At 42.3% G+C, this 26,450-nt stretch overlaps 1 protein-coding gene across 3 annotated transcripts in view; it reads left to right on the forward strand.

The window, feature by feature from the left end:
* arhgef37 (Rho guanine nucleotide exchange factor (GEF) 37) overlaps positions 1-26,450 on the forward strand; it is a 231,892-nt gene that overhangs the window by 1,168 nt on the left and 204,274 nt on the right. Inside the window, exon 2 of one of the 3 annotated variants that reach the window (XM_043703767.1) lies at positions 6,355-6,435. The exons of the other annotated variants lie outside the window; for them this stretch is intronic. The gene's annotated coding sequence lies outside the window, so the exon portion shown is untranslated. The remainder of the gene's footprint in view (positions 1-6,354; positions 6,436-26,450) is intronic. 3 annotated transcript variants of the gene reach the window in all.

The raw sequence follows: 26,450 nt of genomic DNA on the forward strand, positions 1-26,450 counted from the left end.
TGTCTGGACTTGTCCGACCTGCCTATCCCCACCCCCACCCTCCTCTAGTTTATCTCTCCACGCTTCAGGCTCTCTGCCTTTATTCCTGATGAAGGGCTTTTGCCCGAAACGTCGATTTTGCTGCTCGTCGGATGCTGCCTGAATTGCTGTGCTCTTCCAGCACCACTGATCCAGAATCTGGTTTCCAGCATCTGCAGTCATTGTTTTTACCACAGAGTGGTTGCAGACAACTTATGGTGGATTTGTGAGGATGGTGTTCAATTTCAACAGACAAAAAGAGCTACAATGAGCAACTGTACTCTTATGATGTACATGCAGGCAGTTAGAAAAGTTTCTCTAATAAAAAGCAACAATAAAAACCAAATCAAGTCCCATTTGCCAGTACTTGGCCCATATTTCTCTAAACCCTTCCTATTCATATACCCATCCGGATGCCTTTTAAATGTTGTAATTGTACCAGCCTCCATCACTTCCTCTGGCAGCTCATTCCATGTACGCACTACCCTCTGTGTGAAGAAGTTGCCCTTCGGTTCCTTTTATATCTTTTCCCCTCTCACCCTAAATCTGTGCCCTCTAGTTCTGGACTCCTCCAACCCAGGGTAAAGACCTTGTCTATTTATTCTATCCATGCCCCTCATGATTTTATAAACCCCCATAAGGTCACCTCTCAGCCTCTGATGCTCCAGGGAAAACAGCCTCTCCCAATAGCTCAAATCCTCCAAACCTGGCAACATTTTTGTTAATCTTTTCTGAACCCTTTCTGGTTTCACAGCATCCTTCCGTTAAGAAGGAGACCAGAATTGCATGCCATATTCCAAGAGTGGCCTAACCCAAACTCATGTACAGCTGCAACCAAATGCTTTCCTTACTATCCTATCTACCTACGACTCTACTTTGAAGGAATTATGAACCTGCACTCCAACATCTCTTTGTTCAGCAACACTCCCAAGGACCTTACCATTAAGTGTATATGTCCTGCACTGATTTGCTTTTCCAAAATGCAGCATCTCACATTTACCTATATTAAACTCCATCTTCCACTCCTCAGTCCATTGGCATATCTGATCATGATCACGTTATACTCTGAGGTAGCCTTCTTTGCTGTCCACTACAATTCTGCTTTTGGTGTCATCTGCAAACTTAGTAACTATACCTCCTATGTTCACATCCAAAACATTTATATAAATGATGAAAAGTAGTGGACCAAGCACCGATCCTTGTGTCACTCCAATCTGAAAAGCAACCCTTCACCACCACCCACTACTTCGAGCCAGTTTTGTATCCAAATGGCTAGATCTCCCTGTAATCCATGAGATCTAAACTTGCTAACTAGTCTCCCATGGGGAACCTTGTTGAAAGCCCTACTGAAGTCCAGATAAATCACGTCTACCGCTCTGCCCTCATCAATCCTCTTTGTTACTTCTTCAAAAAACTCAATGAAGTTTGTGAGACATGATTTTCCATGCGCAAAGCCATTTTGACTATCCCGAATCAGTCCTTGCCTTTCCAAATATTTGGAAATCCTGTCCCTCAGGATTCTTTCTAGCAACTTGCCCATTACTGATGTCAGGCTCACCAGTCTATAATTTCCTCACTTTTCCTTACCATCTGTCTTAAATAGTGGCACCATGTTCTTTTACCTTTCCCTCTTAAAACCAACCGGCACCTCACCTGTGACAATCGATGATACAAATACCTCAGCAAGAGCCCCTGCAATCACTTCTCTAGATTCCCACTGCGTTATAGGTTACACCTGATCAGTTCCTTGGGATTTATCAACTTTTATGCGTTTCAAGACATCCAGCACCACTCCTCTGTAATATGGTCATTTTTCAAGATGTCACCATCTATTTCTCCACATTCTATATCTTCCAAATCCTTCTCCAAAACATACACATTTAGCATCTCCCCCCATCCCCTGCCGCTCTGGAGGAAAAAAAGAGAAGAATCAGAACTTGAGGAATGAGCCAGGGTGACATTGGAGGGAATGGTCTCTTTGGAATGCTGAAAAGTAAAGGGAAGATGTGTTTCGAGGTGGAACATGTGACAGAATGATTTTCAAATAAAGGGACAGCACAGCGGCTCGGTAGTTAACACTGCTGCCTCACAGCGCGAGGAACCCGGGTTTCATTCTATCCTCACGTGACTATCCTTGTAGAGTTTGCACATTCTCCCCGTGCCTACGTGGGTTTCCTCCAACAGTCCAGAGCTGTGCAGACTAGGTGGATTAACCATGCTTAATTGGCTCAGTGGTTAGTACTGTTGCCTCACATATCCTGCCTCGGGCAACTGTTTGGGTAGAGTTTGCACATTCCCTCTGTGTCCGCGTGGGTTTCCTCTGGGTGCTCTGGTTCCTTCCCACAATCCAAAGATGTGCAGGACAGGTGAATTGGCAATGCTAGTTTGCCCATAGTGTTAGGTGCATTAGACAGGGGTAAATATAGAGTAGAGGAATGGGTCTGGGTGAGTTACTCTTTGGAGGGTCAGTGTGGACTTGTTGGGCCAAATGGCCTGTTTCCACACTGTAGGGAATCTAACCTAACCTAATCTAATCTAATCTAGTGTCCACGTAGGTGCAGGCTAGTCGGATTAGCTATGGGCAATGTGGGATTTCATGGATAGGCTAGGAGCATGGGTCTAGGTGGGATTCTGTTCAGAGGGGTGATATAGACTCAATGGGCCAAGTGGCCTGCTACCACACTGTAGGGATTCTATGATTCTCTAGATATTGGTGCGGTAGAATGTGGGGTCAAGCAAAACCGTATCATGGTCTGGGAAGAAGCGAAAGTTCATGAAACAAGACCTTGCCAACATGGTACTGCAATAAAATCCCCATTTGTGGAGGTAGGAAGATGTACATTCCTCATTCCTGATGAAGATATGCCCGAAATGTCAATTGTCCTGCTCCTCGGATGCTATCTGACCTGTGCTTTTCCAGCACCACATTCTTGACTTTGATCTCCATCATCTGCAGTCCGCACTTTCTCCATCCTGTTCACTTTGACTGCTGGCTCTGAGGGAGCTGGATCAGGGTCAAAGATTCTCCATTTGTAAATAAAGGGTGACTTGGTAATGGGATACCTGCGTCCGTAGAATTATTTCAGTGGCAACGTCAATGGTATTACTAATGCAACCATGCAAAAGTTCTTATAACAGAAACCCAACTGGACTTCAAACATGCATTACAACTGGGAGAAAGTGAGGACTGCAGATGGTGGAGTTCAGAGTCGAGAGTGTGGTGCTGGAAAAGCACCTGGTCAGGCAGCATCCGAGGAGCAGGAGAATCGTCCCTTCACGTTTAAGCTCTTCATCAGGAATGATGCATTACAACTGGCTATATTATTGGAAAATGTGGCAAATGGAATATATGAATTGCAGGATATTGCATTGGAAGTGTTCACCCTCGTCGGGCCAACTGAGTTTGGGGAACACCATTGAAGTGAAGGCAATTGCATAGCTTCACTTAGGGCATTTCCTGAATGGAGGGATTCTAGCTCAGCCCACTGCAAAACCCCAAACAAAAACAAGCCTCGGCCAAATGGTTAAAAGTTGCTTCAGTATTGGAGCCAGCAAGCCAGTGTAGTTTCTGCGTATGCAGACTAGAAACAGTAAAAGAATCCTGTTAGATCTAAATTGAGTAAGAGAACATGGGCCAGTAACCAGGAAAGTGCACACCCTGAAAAGTTCACCTCCATCTGGTTTTGAACAATTAAATTATTTGGCAACATCCAAATCAGAATCAATCAAAATGATTGCCCGGTTGAATGGTCACCTGGTTCTGATGGAAGTCGATACTGGCATGGCTGTTTCAGTGTTGGCAGAACCAGTTTTAACAAAATTGACTCTGGATCCCAAATCTTAAATTTGCACAAGATCTTGGCTAGACTGAATTTTGGACAGCCCGGGGATCCTTTACAGATTAAGGGTACAACTTCGATTTTGGTCTTTATGAGAAGCAGCTAGTTCAGTTACCATTGATTGGAGTAAAAGGCTCAGGGGAAAGTGAGGACTGCAGATGCTGGAGATCAGAGCTGAAAATGTGTTGCTGGAAAAGCGCAGGTCAGGCAGCATCCAAGGAGCAGGAGAATCGACGTTTCGGGCATGAGCCCGAAGAAGGGCTCTTCCTGAAGAAGGGCTCATGCCCGAGACGTCGATTCTCCTGCTCCTTGGATGCTGCCTGACCTGCTGCGCTTTTCCAGCAACACATTTTCAGTAAAAGGCTCAGGCCCAAGCTGGATGGAGGTGAAATTGGTTGAGAAAGATGCACTTCGCCATTTTTTGATTAAATGTTTGGTTGCCTGAGTAAAGTCCTAAGTAAATATCCCAAAGCTTTTCTGGAAGGCCTGTCAAAGGAGGCAAGACCACCTTGCATATTGACAGGAAGCAATTCCACAATTCTGCAAGGCCTCCCCAATGCCGTTTGCCTTACGGGCAAAAGTAGAGACAAAAAGAAAAGGAGGCTGGAAAGCGGAGGAATCATCAAACCAGTCCAGTTTGCAGAATAGGCAGCGCTGGTCATAGTGATTGTGAGCCTCGATGGCCAGTTTGCCTTTGTGGTGATTTTAAACAAACGTAAGCCACTTTTTGCTACTGGATTAATACCCATCCTCTTGCAGAGAGGATTCATATGCAAAGCTGGCAGGGGTTGCTGTCCTTCACGAAGCTGGACATGAGCCATGCCTACTTGCAATTGCAGTTAGATGAGAATTCCCAGAAGTATGCTCCAGTTAATACCCGTAAGGAATTGTACAAAGGTACGAGACTGCCATTTGGGGTATCGTCAGTCTATGTAATTCTTCAACGAATGATGGAAAAGGTCAACCTCAGGTCACCATTTATCTTGATGACATGCTATTAATAGGGAAGCCCAATAAGGAGCATTAGAGAATTTGCATGTAGTCTTTAGACATTTTTCCCAGGTGGGAGTGCACCTTAGAAGGGAAAAATGTGTGTTCCAGGTACCCCAAATCACCTACTTGAGCTAGAGTTACCAAGACTTGGTTACACACGATGGAAGATAAAGTGAGGGTGGATCAAAAGTGCCCCTGTTCCTGCATCTAGACTGGAGCTTAGGTCTTTCCTTAGGCTGATGAATTATCATGGAAAGTTCATACATAACCTGGCCTCCATCCTGGCACCTTTGCATCAACTTTTTAAAAAGGGTCAGCCTTGGAAATGGTCATGTAGCCAAGCCTTATCTTTCGCTGAAATGAAAAACAGCTGCAAGGTGTTGGCACATTCTGATCCCAAGCAAGATGTATTATTGATGTGATGCCTCGCCATTAGGCATCGGGATAGTATTAGAACATAAGTGACCCAATGCAGAGCTTCACTAGAAACCAGACTCTTCTAGTTCCTCTTTGATTATAGGACCATCCCTCATGCAACTACAGGGATAGCTGCAGCATATTTACTAATGGGCAGAAGGCTCGGCACCAGGTTAAATCTGATCTTCCTGATCCTAGCAGGAAGGGTGAATGGCATCAGGAATACCAATACTGGACAAAAAGCTCCGCTAAGCAAGAGAGACCATTAACGTCAGTGGACAAAATTTGGTGTGATAACTATGGGAAGGAGCCTAACGTGGATAAAAGGCATGATTGATGAGCAGTCAGATCCAATGACATATGTAAAGTTTGGGTTTTTGTGACAGTCCTTAACAAGTATATGGACCGTATGAAAGCTGTAAAATTGCCAATGGTGGGGGAGCAAAACATGTCCAGCTCCTCGACAGCCTTTCCAACTGTTCCAGAACCCATTCGCTATCCCTGTTGGTCAAGCATTGAAGATACCTCGAAATCTGAGAAGGACATGATGCAAAGCCTTTGCTACCTTACAAAGAGAATGAACCACTTCCTAGACGCTCTGGGTACAAGAGGCAAGATACTGTGCATTACACACCACCCGTATCAGAGACAGAATTGGAGAAACATGATCTGGTGCTAAAATGCCCCAAGAGGAGCTACAAAGAAAAAATAGCCTATGGGCTACAGGGGAGGGATGTTGTGATTGTAACATGGTAAAGGTCAGCCAGTGGTCCTCATCGATAGAGTTCCCTGGTTAATCTAGTTCAATCAGGGAGCCGAGGCTGACAGGTAAAAACAGGAGTATCAGACATTCTGTTCACTCTGGCTATTAGCAAGCTAGATCAGTGTCAAGGACACTCCAGACATAAATAACAGGAAACTTGGTGACGGGATACCAGCCTCTTTGGAGTTATTTCAATCATTGTACTAGAAATAAAATTGAGGGTAGAGGCTGGAGTCGGACTGGAATTTTAAAAATTCATTCCTGGGTTTTGGACTTTGCTGTTTGTTTTGTCCATCTCTAAACATTTGTTTTGTCCATCTCTAGATGACAGTTAACTACATTCCTGATGGTCTGGACTCACATGTAGGCCACGCTAGGGAAAAATAGCCTTGTCCTTCCCGAATGGTGAGCCAGATTTTTTTTCTCCAACAATTGGCGATAGTTTCATGGTCATCATTAAACTGTTATTTTTCAGATTTTTAAAATTGAATTCAAATTCAACTATCTACCATAGCAGGATTTGATCCCCAGAACATGATTAATCCAGTAGACACAAGTAGTCTAGCAATAATATCTCAAGGCTGTCATCTCCACTTGCCCTTATACTTTAAGACTTGGACACGATATAAAGTTGGCTTGATAACTGAACAATATTTTGAGTCAGAGAAATGGCTGTCCCAATGAGAAATGGCATTCAACTGTATTAATGTTGAATTCCTATTAACATTTTGAACTAGTTACGTAGACAGTTTTGCCATATGAGCCAGTCAAAGAATGGCAATTGTTTACTTAATACATCACTTCCTGTCCCATCATTTACAAGCATGTGTCAGGAGTGTGATGTAATAATCTCTTTGCCTGCAGCTTCAACAACACAGAGGTTTGATAATATCCAGAATGAAGCAGATTATCACTTGATTATCACCAATCCACCACTTTAAACATTTATTCCGCCGGCAGAATACTGTGGGTGCAGTGTGTTCCATATACACAATTTCCTTTAATAATTTGTCAAGGTTTCAACTGCACTATCCAAATCATAATGTCTCCAGCCCTGTCAGATAAGGGACAGTAGGTGCATGGGAACCAAGTTACCCAAGTCATATACAGTCCAAACTTGGAAACGTATTGCTGTTCCTTTTCAATGTTGGATCAAAGTCTTGTAACTCCCTTCCTGGAGCACTACCATCATCATCATATGCACTGATTCAATGCAGTGGCTCAATACCATCTTCTCAAAGTTAATTAGGAGAAAGCAATAATTGCTGGCTGGCATATGCCCAAATTCCATGGATAAATTTGAACATGAATGGTTGTGTCCAAATAACCTTTGGTTTGACTCTCAAGTTAGTTGATTAAAAAAAAATGGTGACTGTGATCCAAATTATGGACCAAGAGCTCTTTCAGATTAAGGAAGCCAGACTGCTGGTACATGTATGCACATGCTGAACCAGCCAGCGATTTGCTGTTTTTAGCAATAAGGAATGTTATTCCTTACACAGAGGGAGGAAATGAGCACTGCAGATGCTGAGAATCAGAGTGCAAAAGTGTGGCACTGGAAAAGCCACATCAAGTGAGCCAGCATTCGAGGAGCAGGAGAGTCGACCTGTCCACCTTCCTTCCCACCTATCCCCTCCACCTTCCGCACCGACCTATCACAATAATCTCCCACTTACATCCTCCTATCGCCATCCCACCTACTTTCCCCAGTCCCACCCCTACCCCCCTAGGGCGTATGCCTGAAGTGTCAACTCTACTGCTCCTTGGATGCTGCCAGAGTTGCTGTGTTTTTACCAATGCCACGCTTCTTAACTGTCTCTGCTGAAGGAATGAGTAAAGACCCTTGGCAGCACCTTGTGGGAGACATGACTTGAGATGGAGGAAAATTGTTCAATGTTAGAAGATATTAAACCAGGCAGAGGAGTGTGGTACTGAATGGAAACCTTTTGCTTCTCTATTTGCAGGAGAGGCTGAGAGTAAGCAGAATAGACTTGGTGACAATGGATGCATAGAGACTTGCATGTCCATGGTGAAGAGGTAAAAGGGCCAGGAATTTGGAAACATTTTGGAGGGCATCAGAAGAGATGCGGCTTTAGCTGGGGTGAGACAAGGCATTGGTAGAAGAGTTGAATTAGGAATAAGTCAGTTCCGTTAGACAAAGACAGGCTGAGATGATGAATATTTATTAGGGAATAAGACAAGCTGCTCTGATGCAGGTATATGATTTGTTGACATGAAATTATTTTAGAGTTTTGCTTTTGAGCTAATAACCGGTATGAACATAATTTTTAACTTGTCAACCAATCAGGAGTCATGATTTTAAACCAGTGTATAATCAGATAACAGGTGGCTGGTGCCCTACTGGAGTCATAATGTGAATTTGTTTGTTTTGTGAGAGTTTTACAAGCAGAGAGAATAAACATTGAAAGTCATTAGCTTGCTTTTAGTTTTGAAGAATCATGAATTAATTTTTGGCTTTAGGAAAAACCCACAGATTGAAAAGCTTTTGGATTGGGTTTCGATTGAGTTTCAGAATAGGAGCTATTTCAGAATATCCAGGACATATGTTCCCTCAGGTTAAGGGTTTCAGTTTGAAAATTCCAGACCAGAACTGTTTGGTTAGTATGCTGAAGGGGTTACGAATAATCTGGGAAGTCGCTATCAAATTGTCAAAGCTGGGAGCTGAAAGAAACAGCTAAGTCAAAACTATGAATGTAATAAAGGGAACTCTTTTTGGTAGGAGAAAGTGAGGACTGCAGATGCTGGAGATCAGAGCTGAAAAATGTGTTGCTGGAAAAGCGCAGCAGGTCAGGTAGCATCCAAGGAGCAGGAGAATCGACGTTTTGGGCATAAGCCCTTCTTCAGGAATGAGTCCTGAAGAAGGGCTTATGCCTGAAACGTCGATTCTCCTGCTCATTGGATGCTGCCTGACCTGCTGCGCTTTTCCAGCAACACATTTTTCAACTCTTTCTGGTACTTGAGTACTGAAAAATAATGGCTTTGGGGTATATGGGATTTTGTTCTGCTTTCACATTGTGTTATATGTAAGTAGCCTATTATGTTCTATTTTATTTTCCTTTTTTATTTAATAAACTTTTTTTTTGTTAAAACCAAATCTGCAACATTGTGTGCATAAATTTTGGTGAATGACCATCATGTTAAATAAAGAGAAAAAACAAAATATGATCAATCAGGCCGATTTCAGTTACATCAGATGGGATCATAACACTGCGAAAGAGAGTTCTGATTGCCTTAAGTCTGGTTTGGATTGATATGCCTGAATCCATCTGTTACTCAGACTCTCATCAGGCTTATCAGGTTACCATCCTCCTTGCCAGCCTCCCATCTTCTGCCCAACATAAGTATCAGCTCATCTGAAGATTGTCTGCCCCACCTACAAGCACAATGTCCCACTCACTCTCTGATACTTTTAAGCACCCCAGAGCACCAACATCCTGAATCAAAGTTGTCCTCTTATTTGTCAAACATAGAGTCATGGAGATTTACAGCACGGAAACAGACCCATCCATACCGACCAAATATTGCAATTGCACCAGCTTCCACCGATTCCTTGGCAGCTCGTTCCATACACACACCACCCTCTGCATGAAAAAGTTGCCCCTTCGGTCTCTTTTATATCTTTCCCCTCTCACCCTAAACCCTCTAGTTCTGGTCTCCCCCACCCCATGGAAAATGCCGTGTCTATTTATCCTGTCCATGCCCTTCATGATGTTCTAAACCTCTATAAGGTCATCCTTCAGCCTCCAATGCTCCAGGGAAAAAAGCCCAAGTGTATTCAACCTCTCCCTATAGCTCAAATCCTCCAACCCTGGCAATATCCTTGTAAATTTTTTCTAAACCCTTTCAAGTTTCACAACATCCTTCTGACAGGAAGGCGACCAGAATTCTGTACAATATTCCAAAAGTGGCCTAACCAACATCATGCACAGCCACAACATGACCTCCCAACTCCTGTACTCAACACTCTGACCAATAAAGGAAAGCAAACCAAACACCTTCTTCACTATCCTATCTACATGTGACTTCAATTTCAAGGAGCTATGAACCTGCACTCCAAGGTCTCTTTGTTCAGCAACACTCCCCAGGATCTTACCATTAAGTAGATAAGTCCTGCTAAGATTTGCTTTCCCAAAATGCAGCACTTTGCAATTATCCAAATTAAACTCCATCTGCCACTCCTCAGCGCGTTGGCCCATCTGATCAAGATCCCGTTGTAATCTGGGGTAAGCTTCTTCACTGACCACTACACATCCAATTTTATTGCATTTGCAAACTTACTAACTATATCTCTTATGCTCCAAATCATTTATATAAATAATGAAAAGTGGTGGATCTGGTACCAATTCTTGTGGCACACCACTGGTCACAGGCCTCCAGTCTGAAAAACAGCCTTGCACCACCACCATCCTCTGTCTTCTACGTTTGAGACAGTTCTGTATTCCATGAGATCTAACCTTGCTCACCAGTCTCCCATGGGGAACCTTGTCGAATGCCTTACCGAAATCCATATAGTTTGTGAGACATGATTTTCCATGCACAAAGCCATGTTCATTATCCTTAATCAGTCTTTGCCTTTCCAAATACATGTACATCCTATCCCTCAGGATTCCCTCCAACAACTTGCCCACCACCTATGTTAGGCTCACTGGTCTATAGTTCCCTGCTTGCCCTTACCACCTTTCTTAACAGTGGGACCACGTCAGCCAACCTCCAATCTTCCAGCACCTTACCTGTGACTGTCAATGATACAAATATCTCAGTAAGAGGCCCAGCAACCACTTCCCTAGCTTCCCACAGAGTTCTAGGGTATACCTGACCAGGTCCTGGGGATTTATCCACATTTAAGTGTTTCAAGATATCCAGCACTTCCTCCTCTGTAATATGGACGTTTTTCAAGATGTTACCATCTATTTCCCTACATTCTATATCTTCCATGTTCTTTTCCACAATAAACACTGATGCAAAATACTCGTTTAGTATCTCCCCCATCTCCTGCGGCTCCACAGAAAGTCTGCCTTGCTATTTTTTGAGGGCCTATTCCTTCCTTAGTTACCCTTTTGTTCTTCATGCATTTGTAAAATCTCTTTGGATTCTCCTTAACTGTATTTGCCCAAAGCTATCTCATGTCCCTTTTTTGCCCTCCTGATTTCCCTCTTAAGTATACTCCTACTGTCTTTATACTCTTCCCAGGATTCATTTGATCTATTTTGTCTATACCTGACATCTACTTCCTTCTTTTTCTTAACCAAACCCAAAATTTCTTTATTTATCCAACATTCCCTACACCAACCAGCCTTTCCTTTCACCATAACAGGAATATACTTTCTCTGGACTCTTGTTCTCACATTTCTGAAGGCTTCCTATTTTTCAGTCATCCCTTTACCTGCGAACATCTGCCCCTAATCAGCTTTTGAAAGTTCTTGCTTAATACCATCAAAATTAGCCTTTCTCCTATTTAGAACTTTAACTTTTAGATCTGGTCTATCCTTTTCCATCACTATTTTAAAACTAATAAAATTATGGTTGCTGGCCCCAAAGTGCTCCCCCACTGACACCTCAGTCACCTGCCCTGCCTTATTTCCCAAGAATAGCCAAGTTTTGCACCTTCTCTAGTAAGTATACCAACATACTGAATCAGAAAATTTTCTTGTACTCTCTTAACAAATTCCTCTCTGTCTGAACCCTTAACATTATGACAGTCCCAGTCTATGTTTGGAAAGTTAAAATCTCCTGCCATAACCTCCCTATCCATATCGTTCTTACAGATAACTGAGATCTCCTTACAAATTTGTTTCTCCGTTTCCCGCTGACTATTAGGGGTCTATAATACAATTCCAGTAAGGTGATCATCCCTTTCCTATTTCTCAGTTCCACCCAAATAACTTCCCTGGATGTATTCCCAGGAATATCCTCCCTCAGTACAGCTGTAATGCTCTCCCTTATCAAAAACTCCACTCCCCCTCCTCTCTTGCTTCCCGTTCTGTCCTTCCTGTAGCGTTTGTATTCTGGAACATTAAGTTGCCAATCCTGTCCATCCCTGACCCATGTTTCTGTAATTGCAATGATATCCCAGTCCCATGTTCCGAACCATGTCCTGAGTTCATCTGCCTTCCCTGTTCGGCCTCTTCTTTGAAACAAATGCAGTTAAATTTATCAGCCCTACTTTGTTCTCTGCTTTGACCCTGCCTGCCCTGACTGTTTGACTCGCTTCTTTTCTCAACTCTACCAGTCTCAGATTGATCTCTTTTCTCACTATTCCGTTGGGTCCCACTCCCCACTTTACTAGTTTAAATCTTCTTGAGCAGCTCTAGCAAATCTCCCTGCCAGTATATTATTCCCTTCCAATTCAGGTGCAATCCATCCTCCTTGTACAGGTCACGTCTACAGAGTCCAATGATCCAAAAATGTGAATCTTTCTCCATATACCAGCTCCTCAGCCATGCATTCATCTGCTCTATCGTCCTATTCCTACCCTCACTAGGTTGTAGCACCAGGTGTAATCCAGATATTACTAACCTTGAGTACCACCTTTTTGAATTCCTGTCTAACTCTATATTCTCCCTTCAGAATTTCATCCTTTTCCCTTCTTCTGTAGGTTCCCATGTGTACAATGACCTCATGCTGTGCGCTCTCTCCCTTGAGAACGTTCTGCATCCTCTCGGAGACATCCTTAATCCTAGCACCAGGGAGGCAACACATCATTCTGATTTTTCCCTGATGGCCACAGAAAGGTCTGTCTGTACCTCTGACTAGAGAGTCCCCTAACACAATTGATCTTTTTTTAACCCGATGTACCCCTCATTGCATTAGAGCTAGTCTCGATACCAGAAACTTGGGTGTTCTGCGACATTCCCGTGAGAATCTATCATCCCCTACATTTTTCAAAACAGCATACTTGTTTGAAATGGGGATAGCTACAGAAAACTCCCCCACTACCTGCCTACTTCTCTTACCTTTCCTGGAGTTAACCCATCTGTGTGACTGTATTTGCACCTTTTCTCCCTTTCTATAACTATTATCCATCACTCCCCCTTGCTCTTGTAAATTTCTCATTGCCTCTAACTGTCGCTCTAACTGATCCATTTGATTTGATAGGATTCGCAACCAATAGCATTTATTGCAGATATAATTCTCGGTAACCCGTAAACTCTCCCTAAACTCCCACATCCGACAAGAAGAGCATGTCATTCTAATATTTTTGCTCCTTCCAATCTACAGACCTAAAAAATAGCACTGTCCTATTCCTCTACAAAACTGTTCCAGGCTAATTTAATACCAATGGCTTTATATTTTTAAGTTTAATCAAGAAGCATATGTCAATAAAACATAATCAAGAAAGAACTCACTCTACTCACTACTGCAGACTTACAGCAAGGCCGCATTTAAAACTATTCACTTATCTGTTTCTGTGCTGTGATCTCTCCCAAACAGGTGTCTCCAAGATCAATTGTGAATTTCACTGTTTGTTAATTTTCCTACATGCACTCCGATGTCCAGCAATACATGAATTCAACAACAGAGGCAGTAACTGTGCAGGTTCACTGCAGTGTCAATTAGCAGTGTGGGTTTCTTTGTCTTTCTTTCGCTCTCGCTCTCGCTCTCGCTCTCGCTCTCTCTCTCTCTCTCTCTTGCACTGGCCTGACCATGTGCTGCCTTTGTCTGTTCCTCTCCCTTTTAAAAATGCTGTTGTTTTGACTTTTTATTTCTCCAAAATTCCAAAACAATACAACAGCATATTAAACAGTAATTGCTGCTCTCGGAATTCAAGGAGATCACCTTCAGCACCTAAAATCCCTCAGAAAAGGAGCAGCCTGTGTTACAGCCAGAAATCTTTTCGTCCTCCATCTTGGATTATTTTCCGTGTTCTTTGTATGTTTTCTGGCAGCATTTTGAACTTTATCCAGTCTTATGATGCTCTCATTTTACAAAATCTGGACTCCACATGCATCTTCCCGGCCCCTAGTTCCATCATTAACAGTAATGTTTACAACCATCTAAGTCCTGAGTGTTGGAATTATCCCTCTAAACCTCTTCATTGCTCCACCTCTCCTTCAAAGCCCACCTTAAAATTTTCCTGTTTGAACAAGAGTTTAGTCTGCCATCTCAGTTGTGTCCTTTTATGCCATCCCTGTGAATCTAATTCCGGACCCTTTAATATTAATTACTCCACTATTACTGACCAGAACTAAAGTTGCATGAACCCAAAGCTAATGCTGCTTCCCTGGACATTTGACACTGTACCTCACATTCTCCCGTTAATATACTATAAACACCAACCTTTTTAACACAACCTTTGGTAATCTAAACTAATATAGTTCACTGTCATAGTTTTGTAATATTATGCCTAGTCAAATGTCTTTCATTGTGTGTAAGGGGCTATATAAATTGTTATTGTTAAACCTCATCTTCCCTGTAACACTGTTTCCTGAGTTGTGCACGATTATGGTCTAATAAACAAACACAGAAATCACTGGATAAGCACAGCAGGTTTGGCAATATCTGTGAAGACAAATCCGAGTTGTCATTTCAGGTTCTTCCTCATAACTGTTGGTAACCAAGGAAATGTCGTTTTTTATGCAGATGATAAGGTGGAAGGAGGGGGTAAGGAGTAAACTATAGGTGGGGATACAGCCCAAAGCAAGAGAAGACCAACTGGATAATGATCTGGCTAGTAGGGTGAATAGCTGTTAATGGAGATTGTTAGTGGCTTACAATGGGTTGTAGTAGCAGACTATGCGAGAACAAGGTCTGGTGTGTGGAGGTCGGGGCTAGGAGAGTTCAAGCCTTAAAGTTATTGAACTTGATATTGCGTCCAACAGGCAGTAGTGTCCCCAAGCAGAAAATGACTTCCAGCCTGTATTGAGCTTTGCTGGAGCACTGCAGCCAGCCTGAGACAGAGATATTGGCCAGAGAACAGAGTGGTGTCAAAGAGTCATAAAGTCAGAGAGAAGTGCAGCATGGAAGCTCATGGTTGTTTTTGCAGGCAGAATGTAAGTGTTCTGTGAAGCAGTTACCCAGTCTACGCTTTTTCCCCAGTGTAGAGGAGACCATACAGGGTCAACTGCAGGTAAAACACTGCTTCACCTGGAAGTTACGTTTGGGCCCTTGGATACTGAGGAGGGTGGAGGTAAATGGGCAGTTCAGTGATTGCAGGGGAAGGTGCCATGGGGCTGTGGGGAGGGAACGTTGGGAATGAAGGAAGAGTGCACCAGGGTGCCCCAAAGGTAATAATCCCTGCAGACGGTGGACAAGGAAGAGGAGGGGAATCTGTAATCTGGTGATTGCATCTCACTGCAGGTGGTGGAAATGGTGGCGTATAATCTTGTGGATGTGGATGTTGGTGGGATGGTAGGTAAGGACAAGGAGATCCCTATCACTGTTGTGGGAGGGAAGAGGGGGGTGAGGGCCGAAGTGCGGGAGATGGATCAAATTAGGTTGAGGAGGGCAACAACAGTGCTGGGGAATTCTTGGCTGAGAAAGAAGATTGATATTTTGGCGGCTCCCTTGTTGAAATCAGCATCATTGGAATATATGCGATGGGCGAAGTGGAACTGGGAGAATGGAAGAGTCTTTACAGGAAGCAGGATGCGAGAATGCATAGTCCAGGTAATTGTGGGGTACTAGTGGCCAGTCTACCCCCCGAAGTAGAAACAGAGATGTTGAGGAAGGGAAGGGAGGAGTCAGAGATGCACCAGGTGAATGTAAGGCCAGTGTGAAAATTGAACGCAAAATCGATTAAGTTTTTCCAATTCTGGACAAGAAGGGGAAGAAGCATTGATGATATCATTGATATATCGGAGAAAGAGTTGTGGGTGTGGATCAGAATAGGTCTGGAACAAGGAATGTTTCACATACCCCACAAAGATATAGGCATAACTAGGACCCATGTGGGTCCATGTTGCCAGATCTGCTGAGTTTTTCCAGCAATTTCTGTTTTTGTTTCTGATTTACAATTTCTGTTTTTATGGTCTAACAATTTTTTTTTACAGTTCTAGCATAACTGCACTGCTCTTATTCCTGGCTGAAGCCCAGAGTATGAAAAGTATGCTATATGCTTTCTAGATGCCTCATTTTTTGGTTCTGCTTTCAGTGACGTATAGGCATGCATTTCAAGGTCCCCCTGTTCTTCTGCAGGTCCCACAATCTCACCATTTACTGTGTATTCCCCGCCTCGTTTTTCCTCTCTGATACATTTGCTTACCATTCTCTAGACTGAATTTTATTTGCTTCTGTTTAGTCCATTGATGTCTTTCTACCATTTACAGCTTTTCTCCATATTATCAACCACAAAGCCAATTTTTATTTTCTTTTGTTGCTAAGGGAGAATAGCTGTACTGATTTTCCATCACATCCAGGAGAGGGTATTTTGGTGAGGTTTACTGAATCATGTTTCAGTTTTAACAAAGGATTAGAGGCAAGGTTTTAACAAGTGCCTGGCTATTCGTACCTTACGTTTAGAATAATAATTTTAATTTGTACATCTTATACAGTGTTCGTTAACTAATTGTAAAAATCTCTCCCTGAACAGAAGAAAGCTCAGAGGAAATCTGATTAAGGTTTTCAAAATCATGAGCAGGCTGGACAGGGTAGAAAGGGTGAAGCTATTTCCCTTTGTAAAATAAATAAGAATGAGAGGGCATAAATTTAAAGTGACGTGCAAACGAAGCAATGGTGTTGAGACAAAACAAAAACATTTGCTCTCTGCGTTTTGTTAACGAATGGAATACACTGGAAACGTGGTAGCTACAGGTTCAATTTAGGCATTTAGAAGGCCATTGGATAGTTATTTAGACAGTAATGTCACGTAGGGATGTGGGGAAAAGGTATGATATTGGTTCAATAATAAAGCTGGTACAGGCACGACAGGCTGAATTGTCTCCTGCACCATAATTCTGTGAATTTGAACAAAGTAGAAAAACATGGTGTAGGACGTATCGTACTAACGCGAATAGAACATTGTTTAGCTGGTTGACAGAAAACAGAAAGTATACGTAAATGGGACAGTGGTAATGTCCTTATCTCTGATCTAAGAGGCCTGTATAATAACCTTTCCTGAGCAGGTTGCTTAGAAAATACATAAATGCGAGGGATCTTGTGGCGCAGTCATAGCTAAACTTACAGGTGGCACAAAGATAGGCAGGAAAGAATGTTGTGACTATGACATAAGGAGATTGTAGATCGATTATAAATAGGATGAGTGAGTCAACAAAACCCTGGTAGATGGAGTATGTGATGATGCTGCCCCTTAAACAAGGTTATCTTGTCGTTGGCTTTTTTTCAAGAGGGGTCATAAAGGTAGATATGTCTGGGGATATCTACTTGAAAAGCCTTTTAAATTTCCTTTTAAAAAATACTTGTATAATGAAAGGGGTGTAGCCAGTTAGAGTCATAGAGATGTACAGAACAGAAATAGACCCTTTGGTCCAACTCATCTATGCCGGCCAGATATCCCAACCCAATCTAGTCCCACCTGCCCGCACTCTGCCCATATCCCTCTAAACCGTTCCTATTCATATACCCATCCAGATGCTTTTTAAATGTTGCAATTGTATCAGCCTCCACCACTTCATTTGGCAGCTCACTTCACTCACACACAACCCTCTGTGTAAAAACGTTGCCCCCCCCCCCCCCCATTCATTGGTTTTTCTGGTTTGGTTTTTTCAGATTAGATTCCCTACAGTATGGAAACATGCCCTCCAAAGAGTAACCCTCCCAGGCCCATTCCCCTATCCTATATTTACCGTTGACTAATACACCTAACGCTGTGGGCAATTTAGCATGGCCAATTTACCTGACCTGCACAGGTTTGGATTGTGGGAGGAAACTGGAGCACCTGGAGGAAACCCATTCAAACACGGGCAGAAGGAACCAACTCCACACAGACAGTTACCCGAGACAGGAATCGAACCCGGGTCCCTGGTGCTGTGAGGCAGCAATGCTAACCACTGAGCCACCATGCCGCCCAAAGCAGCTCTTAGCAGGCAGTCTGTTTGAAGCCACTGGTCAAAGAAAGCTGCTGGGAGAAAAGGGTCCCAGATTCAACAGAGGTTTTCTGACTACTCTCTCTCTGACATCTTCTTACAGGAGAGCTGTATTTGATTTTACCTTTTTTGCCAAGGAATGCTGCAGGTATTTGAAACAGTATCATTAAGTTGCGATAGAGTTGATTGGGTTTTCAGATAGGTCAGGCAGCATCCAAGGAGCAGGAGAATCGACGTTTCAGGCATGAGCTCTTCTTCAGGAATCTTCAGGCTCATGCCCGAAACGTCGATTCTCCTGCTCCTTGGATACTGCCTGACCTGCTGCACTTTTCCAGCAACACATTTTCAGCTCTGATCTCCAGCATCTGCAGTCCTCACTTTCTTCTAGTGGGTTTTCAGATAGGTTGTTATTCTAAATTTTGTTCTGTTTTGTTTGTGTTTCATTCAGTAGTCTGTAAATAAATTCTGTTTTGTCTAAAACTGATGGTTGGGCCAGCTGCATCACTCTGGGAAAATCCACTATGCGCCTGTTTAAAGCAACTAGCAAAGTTGGGATCTGGGCTACCTTCTTAAAATGTTTTGATGGGGTCTGGCCTGGTCTGTTCAAGTATAGGTTGGGGGGGGGAATGTAAAATTATTCACTGTGGCAGGAAATAATTTTTAAAATGCTTATGACCTCATGGAGGTTGACTGCAGAATTTTGATTTGCAGAGGGATCCAAATGTCCTCATGCATGTGTAAGTACAGCAAGTTATTAGGAAAGCTAATGGATTGATATCTATCATGATGAAAGATATAAAACATACAAGAAAGGGTATAATTGTACTTCAGTTATATAGGGCATTGGTGAGACCATGTCTCTCCTATTGCTTGCAGTTTTTGTTTCTTTACTTAAAGAAGATTGTAATTGCATCGTGGAAGTTTCAAGGAAGTTTACTAGATTGATGTCTGGAAATAAGCAGCTTTTTCTGTGAGGCAAGGTTGGACAGATACAACTTTTTTTCACTAGAGTTTCGAAGAGTGAGGGATGACTTACTTGAAGTATATATGATTGCGAGCAGATTTTTCCAAAGTAGAAAGTGACGTTGTCCTGTTTTAGATATGCCCATATTTAAGTGTACCATTTAAAAATATAGAGTTGTTATTTGAGGATAGAAATGAGCAGGGTTATTTTTATTTTTAAGAGAATTGTTTGACTTTGAAACTTTGTGCCTCAGAAAGTAAGAGGAGGGGTCATTGAATAGTCTTAAAGGAAAGATGCATGTGCTGATTCTATTGCTGAACAAGAAGCTAGGATTATTGGGTATAAATGGAAGTGTGAAATTATAAACATAAACTGGTCAACTGTGATCTCATTGAACTCTAATGGCCTCATTTTGATCCTCATTTGTGTCATATTTTCCCTCTCTTTTTGATTTATTTGCATTTTAAAATTTGAAAGTGTGCCATCAATACCTCTGTTAACTTAGGTGAATCTGGAGTAAATGCAAATGTAAAACCAGATGTTGGAAATCTGAAACAAAACGGAAATGACTGGAGAAACTCTGCAGGTCTGGCATCATCTTTGGAAAGAGAATCAGAGTTAATATTTTGAGTTTGATGTGACTATTGTTTGGAATGGAAGACTTCAACATTAACTCTGTTTCTCTCTCAACAGGTGCTACCAGATCTGCTGATCTTCTCTAGCACTTTGAATCTGGCGCAATGTTATATCTTTTTATATTCTATTCTTCAGAATTCCAAATCAAAACAACACAGCAGCTTCTCAAAGTTGATAAATTGTAAAGGTTTTAATGAAATGGATAAGTGACACTATTCGTTTATCCATAACCTGAATAACTAAGACACTGCTTCTAATTTTAACTCTAATAAAAAATACCTATTTAGCCTTTATAAAAATAGGGACATGCATTTATCCAACACTGTCAGGAAGTTGCAAAGTGTTTCAAAGTTTTTTTGTGAAGTGATATCATTGTTATCTAAGTAAACCCCCAAAATAAAATCAGTTTAAGAATTGTCTACTTAATCCTTTCAAGATAGTGTTGTATGGAGGGATAAATGTTTACTCCAGCATCATTAGAACTCACTCCATTTCAGAAAATTGCTCTGTGATATTTTACCTTCATCCAAATATGTAGAAGACCTACTTTAACATTTCTTTCAAAATGGCTGTATCTTCGACAATCTTTTCAGTATATCCATATTGTGGAAGTTTGTTGTATCTGCCTTAAATCTTTTACCGAGTCTAATATATCCCAAGTAATGTCAGGGCCTTATCAAAGGCCCATCCAGATATTAATCACTTCAGGTCATAAGTCCTAAATTTACTTTTACCAGTTTACAACTTGGTCAACATTTCCTTCAGTTCAAATTTAATTTTAAAAAGCGGAATTTTAAAAATATATCATTTTGAATCTTCCCCTCTATAATGCGCCTGCTATTACTAGGCTGCTTTAATAATTTTCTGTCTTTGATTAAAAATTTTCAAAGAAAGGTTTCAGTAATTTCAAGTACATCATTGTTTTATGCTTACCAAAGGTTTAAATTATACGTGATTATTTATCCAAGGGTGGCCCAAAAGAGTATCTTGGAACATTTTGTCTACCAACCTAATAATTGTTTAAAAGTAATAATTCCATTATAGTAATCACTCTTAATTCAATTCTCAAACAAGTACATTCATATACATTTTTATCTATATTTATGCAGCAGTTGCAAATGTAACGCAAGGTATAATTATCTGTGTATTCATATGTTTTGACTAATCTGCTGTAATGCTTTGACAATGAGCTGAGATTTAAGGGAGCCTTTTCAGTTCAGAAGACTAAAGGAAGATTACCTTGCTGGACCATTTTATATCTTTTTCCTGCTTGAATCAATTTTTAGACAGAATTCTAAATGGACAGCTATTACTATTGCTCCAAACAGGCAGAAGGCTGTTTAAGTATCAGCACCGAATACTGTTTTAGATCATGCTGCATTTTGTGGGGAACTGGATTGTGAGTGTATTATGCATGCTAGTCTTACTTTGTTCAAATATTAAGATTACAAATGTACGGTACCTAAAGAGCGCACTGTGAGTATCTCCAAAAGGGAAACATGTTTTATTTTCTTAATGTTGTGAGGTCAGAAGGAACAGAAATGGTTGTCAAGACTCTTCAGATCTTGCAGCTTGGTGTCAGTCTGTTCATGCCACTCAACAGCATACCCTCCCACCCATGGAATCTGCTACTTTGACCGGAGTGAGCGTTATCTCCCATTGGACTTTGTTCAATAGCTTTTATACCCAAAGGAGTCACAATGCTGCTGTGAAGTGTTTGAAAAAAAAAATTTGAATTCACCTATCAGCTGCCTTGGCCCTTCCCATTGCTAACCGAGCCAATCTTTCTGTAAAGTGCCTTCTCTACAATTCCACGTTCCTGGCTCTGAGCCCCAATCATTGTCAGTTTTTCTCCTGTTTCCCTCATGTCCTCTCTGAGTTCGCTTTGAGAACCACTTCCTGTTTTTCTGACCATCCAAATTCTCTGCCTGGCTCCAATGTTGGCTGATACTGTTAACAGTCAAAAATAAAACAAAGAACTGCAGAAATTGGAAATCTGGTACAAAAACAAATTGCTGGGTTATTAACACCTTCCCTTCAGGTACTGTGTCTCTCCAAATTTACCATCGATACTCCACTTCACAAATAACCCCATTGACCCCGTCCCCGCCTCTGCAATTTTGTAAACTCCCACCTCACCTTCAACTTCCTTCTCTTCTCCAGAATCCTTGAACAGATAATTGCCTCCCAAATCCATGTCTTTTCTGAAAACTCATTGTTTGAATTCATTCAGTCATGTTTTTCACTGTCACAGTACCAGAATGACTTCTGAAGTCACAAATGAAATCCTATATTGATTATAAGAATGGTAAACAATCCCTCTTTAGCCTCACAATCTGCCTTTGACATAGCTAACTGACCATGCCATTCTCCTTTACCTCCATTGAGTAGCATAGGGCTGTGTCCTTCTGGCTCCATTCTTTCTTATCTAGTCCAGCTAGAGAATCACTTCCGATAGATTTTCTTCTCATTTTCATCTTTTTAACCTGATGTCTGCAAAATATCTATCATTGGCCCCTTCCTATTTCTCATCAGCATGTATGCCATTCTGCAGTGATTTCATTGCAACACACTCAGTTTTCACAAAAACACTATTGATACATAGCTATACCATACAACTACCTCTCTCAATCCTCCCACCATTTCTAACTTGTCAGATATCCAATATTTGATATGGAAAAGTGGAAATTTCCTCCAGTTCCATATTTGGATAACTGAAGCCGTTGTTTCTGGTCTCCGTTTTTCCATTTCCTAACTACTGACAATATCTCTGGCCTTGAGTCAGATTGAACCAAATTGTCCGAAAGTGTTAAATTTGACATAAATTGTGACTACTAAGCCATACCATCACTGACTGATTAGTTCCACATTTATATTGCGAGGAGCAGGTGAAAGGATACCTTATTCTGAATTAATGGTGCTGGAAGAGCACAGCAGTTCAGGCAGCATCCAAGGAGCAGCGAAATCGACGTTTCGGGCAAAAGCCCTTCATCAGGAATAAAGGCAGTGAGCTCACTGCCTTTATCCCTGATGAAGGGCTTTTGCCCGAAACGTCAATTTCGCTGCTCCTTGGATGCTGCCTGAACTGCTGTGCTCTTCCAGCACCATTAATCCAGAATCTGGTTTCCAGCATCTGCAGTCATTGTTTTTACCTGAAAGGATACCTTAGACAAGCAGGCCACATCACCTGGCGAAGCAGCTGCGTGGAGGACTCTGAGATAGTCGGTCAGGATTAACTGCAGGACTGGATGGAGAAGGATCCTAAGACAGGCAGTCAGCAGCATCTCATGGAGCAGGTGAGATGAGTTTTGCAGCATTTGTTTGCACAGCACTCCTGAGATGAATAGATCTTTCAGCTGATTTCTTTCCTCTCACTCAAGCATCTTAGATCCCAACATGGGATCTAAGGGCGGCACGGTGGCACAGTGGTTAGCACTGCTGCCTCGCATTTGTTTGCACAGCACTCCTGAGATGAATAGATCTTTCAGCTGATTTCTTTCCTCTCACTCAAGCATCTTAGATCCCAACATATACTCAATTTCAGTTTAATGACATCACACAACCATGCATCAGTCACCCTGTAAAAAAACGTCATCCTCCACCCTTTCCACACAATCTATTTCTCATGCTTAATTCTCTACTTTGTCTCCTTGCAGAAGAGAGTGCAGAACAGTAGAGAGAGTCGGATAATCATGAACGGGGGAGGCAGGACAATAGATGGAAACCTGTAGATGGAAACCTGTAGTGGTGGCTTCTGTGAAGGCCATGTCTAACTGGCAAGTGTATCTAGTTTCACAAGGCTACAGATAGCAACAGCAACTTGCTGTGAAAAATTGAGCCTCATGAAGTACAGATGGACACGCATGTTGGTAAAAGTGGTTCTTGTACATCTTGTATGGGGTTGGTGGGGGGCTGGGGTGGGTGCAGGGGGGTGGGGGCTGCAGATGATGGGAGTGGGTGACCCAATTCCTTTGAGCTCGATCTTTTTATCCACCCCCGTCCTCTGTTGCAGCTTTTGTCTGTGTAGAACATTGTTGACATTAACTACATGTATACTGCATTAAAAGTTAACAGCTGGAGAAGCTCCAATCATGCTCAGCGAAGTCCAAAACTGATTAACTGATTTTCGAGATGTTGGAAATCATTTGTCAGTCAGTGCTGGGAGTGGCAACCTCTCATGCAGGCATGGATACAATTGTTCAGTTTTACTCTTTGAGTTCCGAGCCCCCTATTTTCACTGAAGAAGATCTTTCCATTGTGTTCTTGCCTTGTTGGCCCAGATGAGTTTCAGAAACATGATGCTGGCTATTAAATCTAGAATGCTTGTGTAAATCCTTCGTTAATTAGAGATGTAAATGCTTAAATTTCTTAACCAAAGTTCCAGAGGAGTTGTCTACTCACCAGCAAATCCACTGGGTTACTCAAGAAGCAAAGGTCATGTTGCAGTTGTACAGGACATTGGTTAGGCCACTTTTGGAATATTGTGTGTAATTCTGGTCTCCCTCCTCTAGAAAGGATATGAAACTTGAAAGGGGTCAAAAGTGATTTACATGGATGTTGCCAGGGTTGGAGGATCTGACCTATAGGGAGAGGCTGAATAGGTGGTGGCTATTTTCCCTGGAGCATCAGAGGCTAAGGGGTCACCTTATAGAGATTTATAAAATCATGAGGGGCATGGATAGGGTAAATAGATAAAGTCTTTTCCTGGGGTGGAGAGTCTAGAAGTAGAAGGCACAGGTTTAGGATGAGAGGGGAAGATTTAAAAGGGACTTAAGGGGCAACTTTTTCACACAGAGGATAGTGCATGTATGGAATGAGCTGCCAGAGGATGTAGTGGAGGCTGGTACAATTACAACATTTAGAGGGATATGGGTCAAGTGCTGGCAAATGGGGCTAGATTAATTTAGGATATTTGGTTGGCATGGACGAGTTAGACTGGAGGGTCTGTTTTCATACTGTACATCTCTGTGACTCCAAGTGGGATTATTTTGGATTCCTGATCCCTGCAAATATACCTGCACCTGACTTCCTTTGACAGTTACAATTTTGCCTCACATAATCAATTTCTGATTTTAATCTATATTGGATATGTATGTATTGAGCAACATTGGTTACTGCACAACTGCCATTTCCAACTAGTGCCATTTTATCTATTTTCTATTTCGTAGCTATTTTATAGTTCAGCTGTCACTGGACTCCTGAGTCCTCATTCGCTGACTTTCATCCTAAGTTTGTTATGTGTGACACTTTCTTGAATGTTCTTTAGAAGTCAATGTATCCACCAATTGCCATACCCCAGGCCTTAATGGAATACATTCCAGAATCTTAGAGGAAATAGCCACAGAGATAGTGAATCCATTGGTTAGAATATTTCAAAATTGTCTGGATGCAGAAAAGTTTCCATTGTTTTGGAAAAATACTAATGTAATGCCTTTATTCAAAAAGGAAGGGAAGCAGAACGTAGGGAATTATAGATTAGTTAGTTTAACATGTGCCATTGGGAAATTATTAGAATCCATTATGAAGGAAGTAATTACAGGTCATTTGGAAAGTCAAAATAAATCCATCAGAGTCAGCATGGTTTTATGCAGGGTTAATCATGTTTGATTAATTTGCTAGAGTTCTTTTGAAGATGTAATAAGCAAGGTAAGTTATAGGGATTGAATGGAAGTACTATACAGTAGCACCTCGACATACGAACGACCCCGTTCATGAACAAATCGGTTTACGAACAGGATTGTAAGTAAAATTTTGCTTCAATGTACATGTGAAATTCAAGGTACGAACTGGACCACGTGGTTTCATTGTTCTGCTTTGCTACGCGCGCTCTGACCGCAAAAGCTCTCGGGCCCCACGTGATCTCATTCAGTTCATCTTTGGCGCGCGCGCGCGCGCTATGAACATCATTCGTTGCTACATCCAAGCATTCTTACGCTATCCGAACAATGGGAAAAATTGATTCAGTTCGCGAACCGGGTCCTGGAACGGATTAAGTTCGTAAGTCGAGGCGCTACTGTATTTGGATTTCTGGAAGGCATTTGATAAGGTGCCACACAAAAGTTTAGTACACAACTAAACTCACATGTAGGTAAGTGTAATTTATTCACTTGGATAGAGCTGAAAAATGTGTTGCTGGAAAAGCGCAGGTCAGGCAGCATCAAAGGAGCGGGAGAATCGACATTTCGGGCATAAGCCCTTCTTCAGGAATGAGGAAGGTGTGCCAAGCAGGCTAAGATAAAAGATAGGGAAGAGGGACTTGAGGGAGGGGCGTTGGGAATGCAATAGGTGGAAGGAGGTTAAGGTGAGGGTGATAGGCCGGAGAGGGGTAGGGGGCGGAGAGGTCGGGAAGAAGACTGCAGGTCAAGAAGGCGGTACTGAGTCCAAGGGCTGGGACTGAGAAAAGGTGGGGGGAGGGGAAATGAGGAAGTTGGAGAAATCTGCATTCATCCCTTGTGGTTGGAGGGTTCCTAAGCAGAAGATGAGGCGCTCTTCCTCCAGGCATCGTGTTGCCATGGTCTGGCGATGGAGGAGGCCAAGGACCTGCATGTCCTTGGCAGAGTGGGAGGAGGAGGTGTGAGGGAGGAGGTGTGGGCGCAAGTTTTGCACTTCTTGCGGTTGCAGGGGAAGGTGCCGGGAGTGGAGGTTGGGTTGGTGGGGGGTGTGGACTTGATGAGGGAGTCGCGGAGGAAGTGGTCTCTCCTGAATGCTGATAGGGGTGGGGAGGGAAATATATCCCTGGTGGTGTGGTCTGTCTGGAGGTGGCGGAAATGACGGAGGATGATACGATGTATCTGGAGGTTGGTGGGGTGGTAGGTGAG

Source organism: Chiloscyllium plagiosum, chromosome 14 (genome assembly GCF_004010195.1).
Source record: "Chiloscyllium plagiosum isolate BGI_BamShark_2017 chromosome 14, ASM401019v2, whole genome shotgun sequence".
NCBI lineage: Eukaryota > Metazoa > Chordata > Chondrichthyes > Orectolobiformes > Hemiscylliidae > Chiloscyllium > Chiloscyllium plagiosum.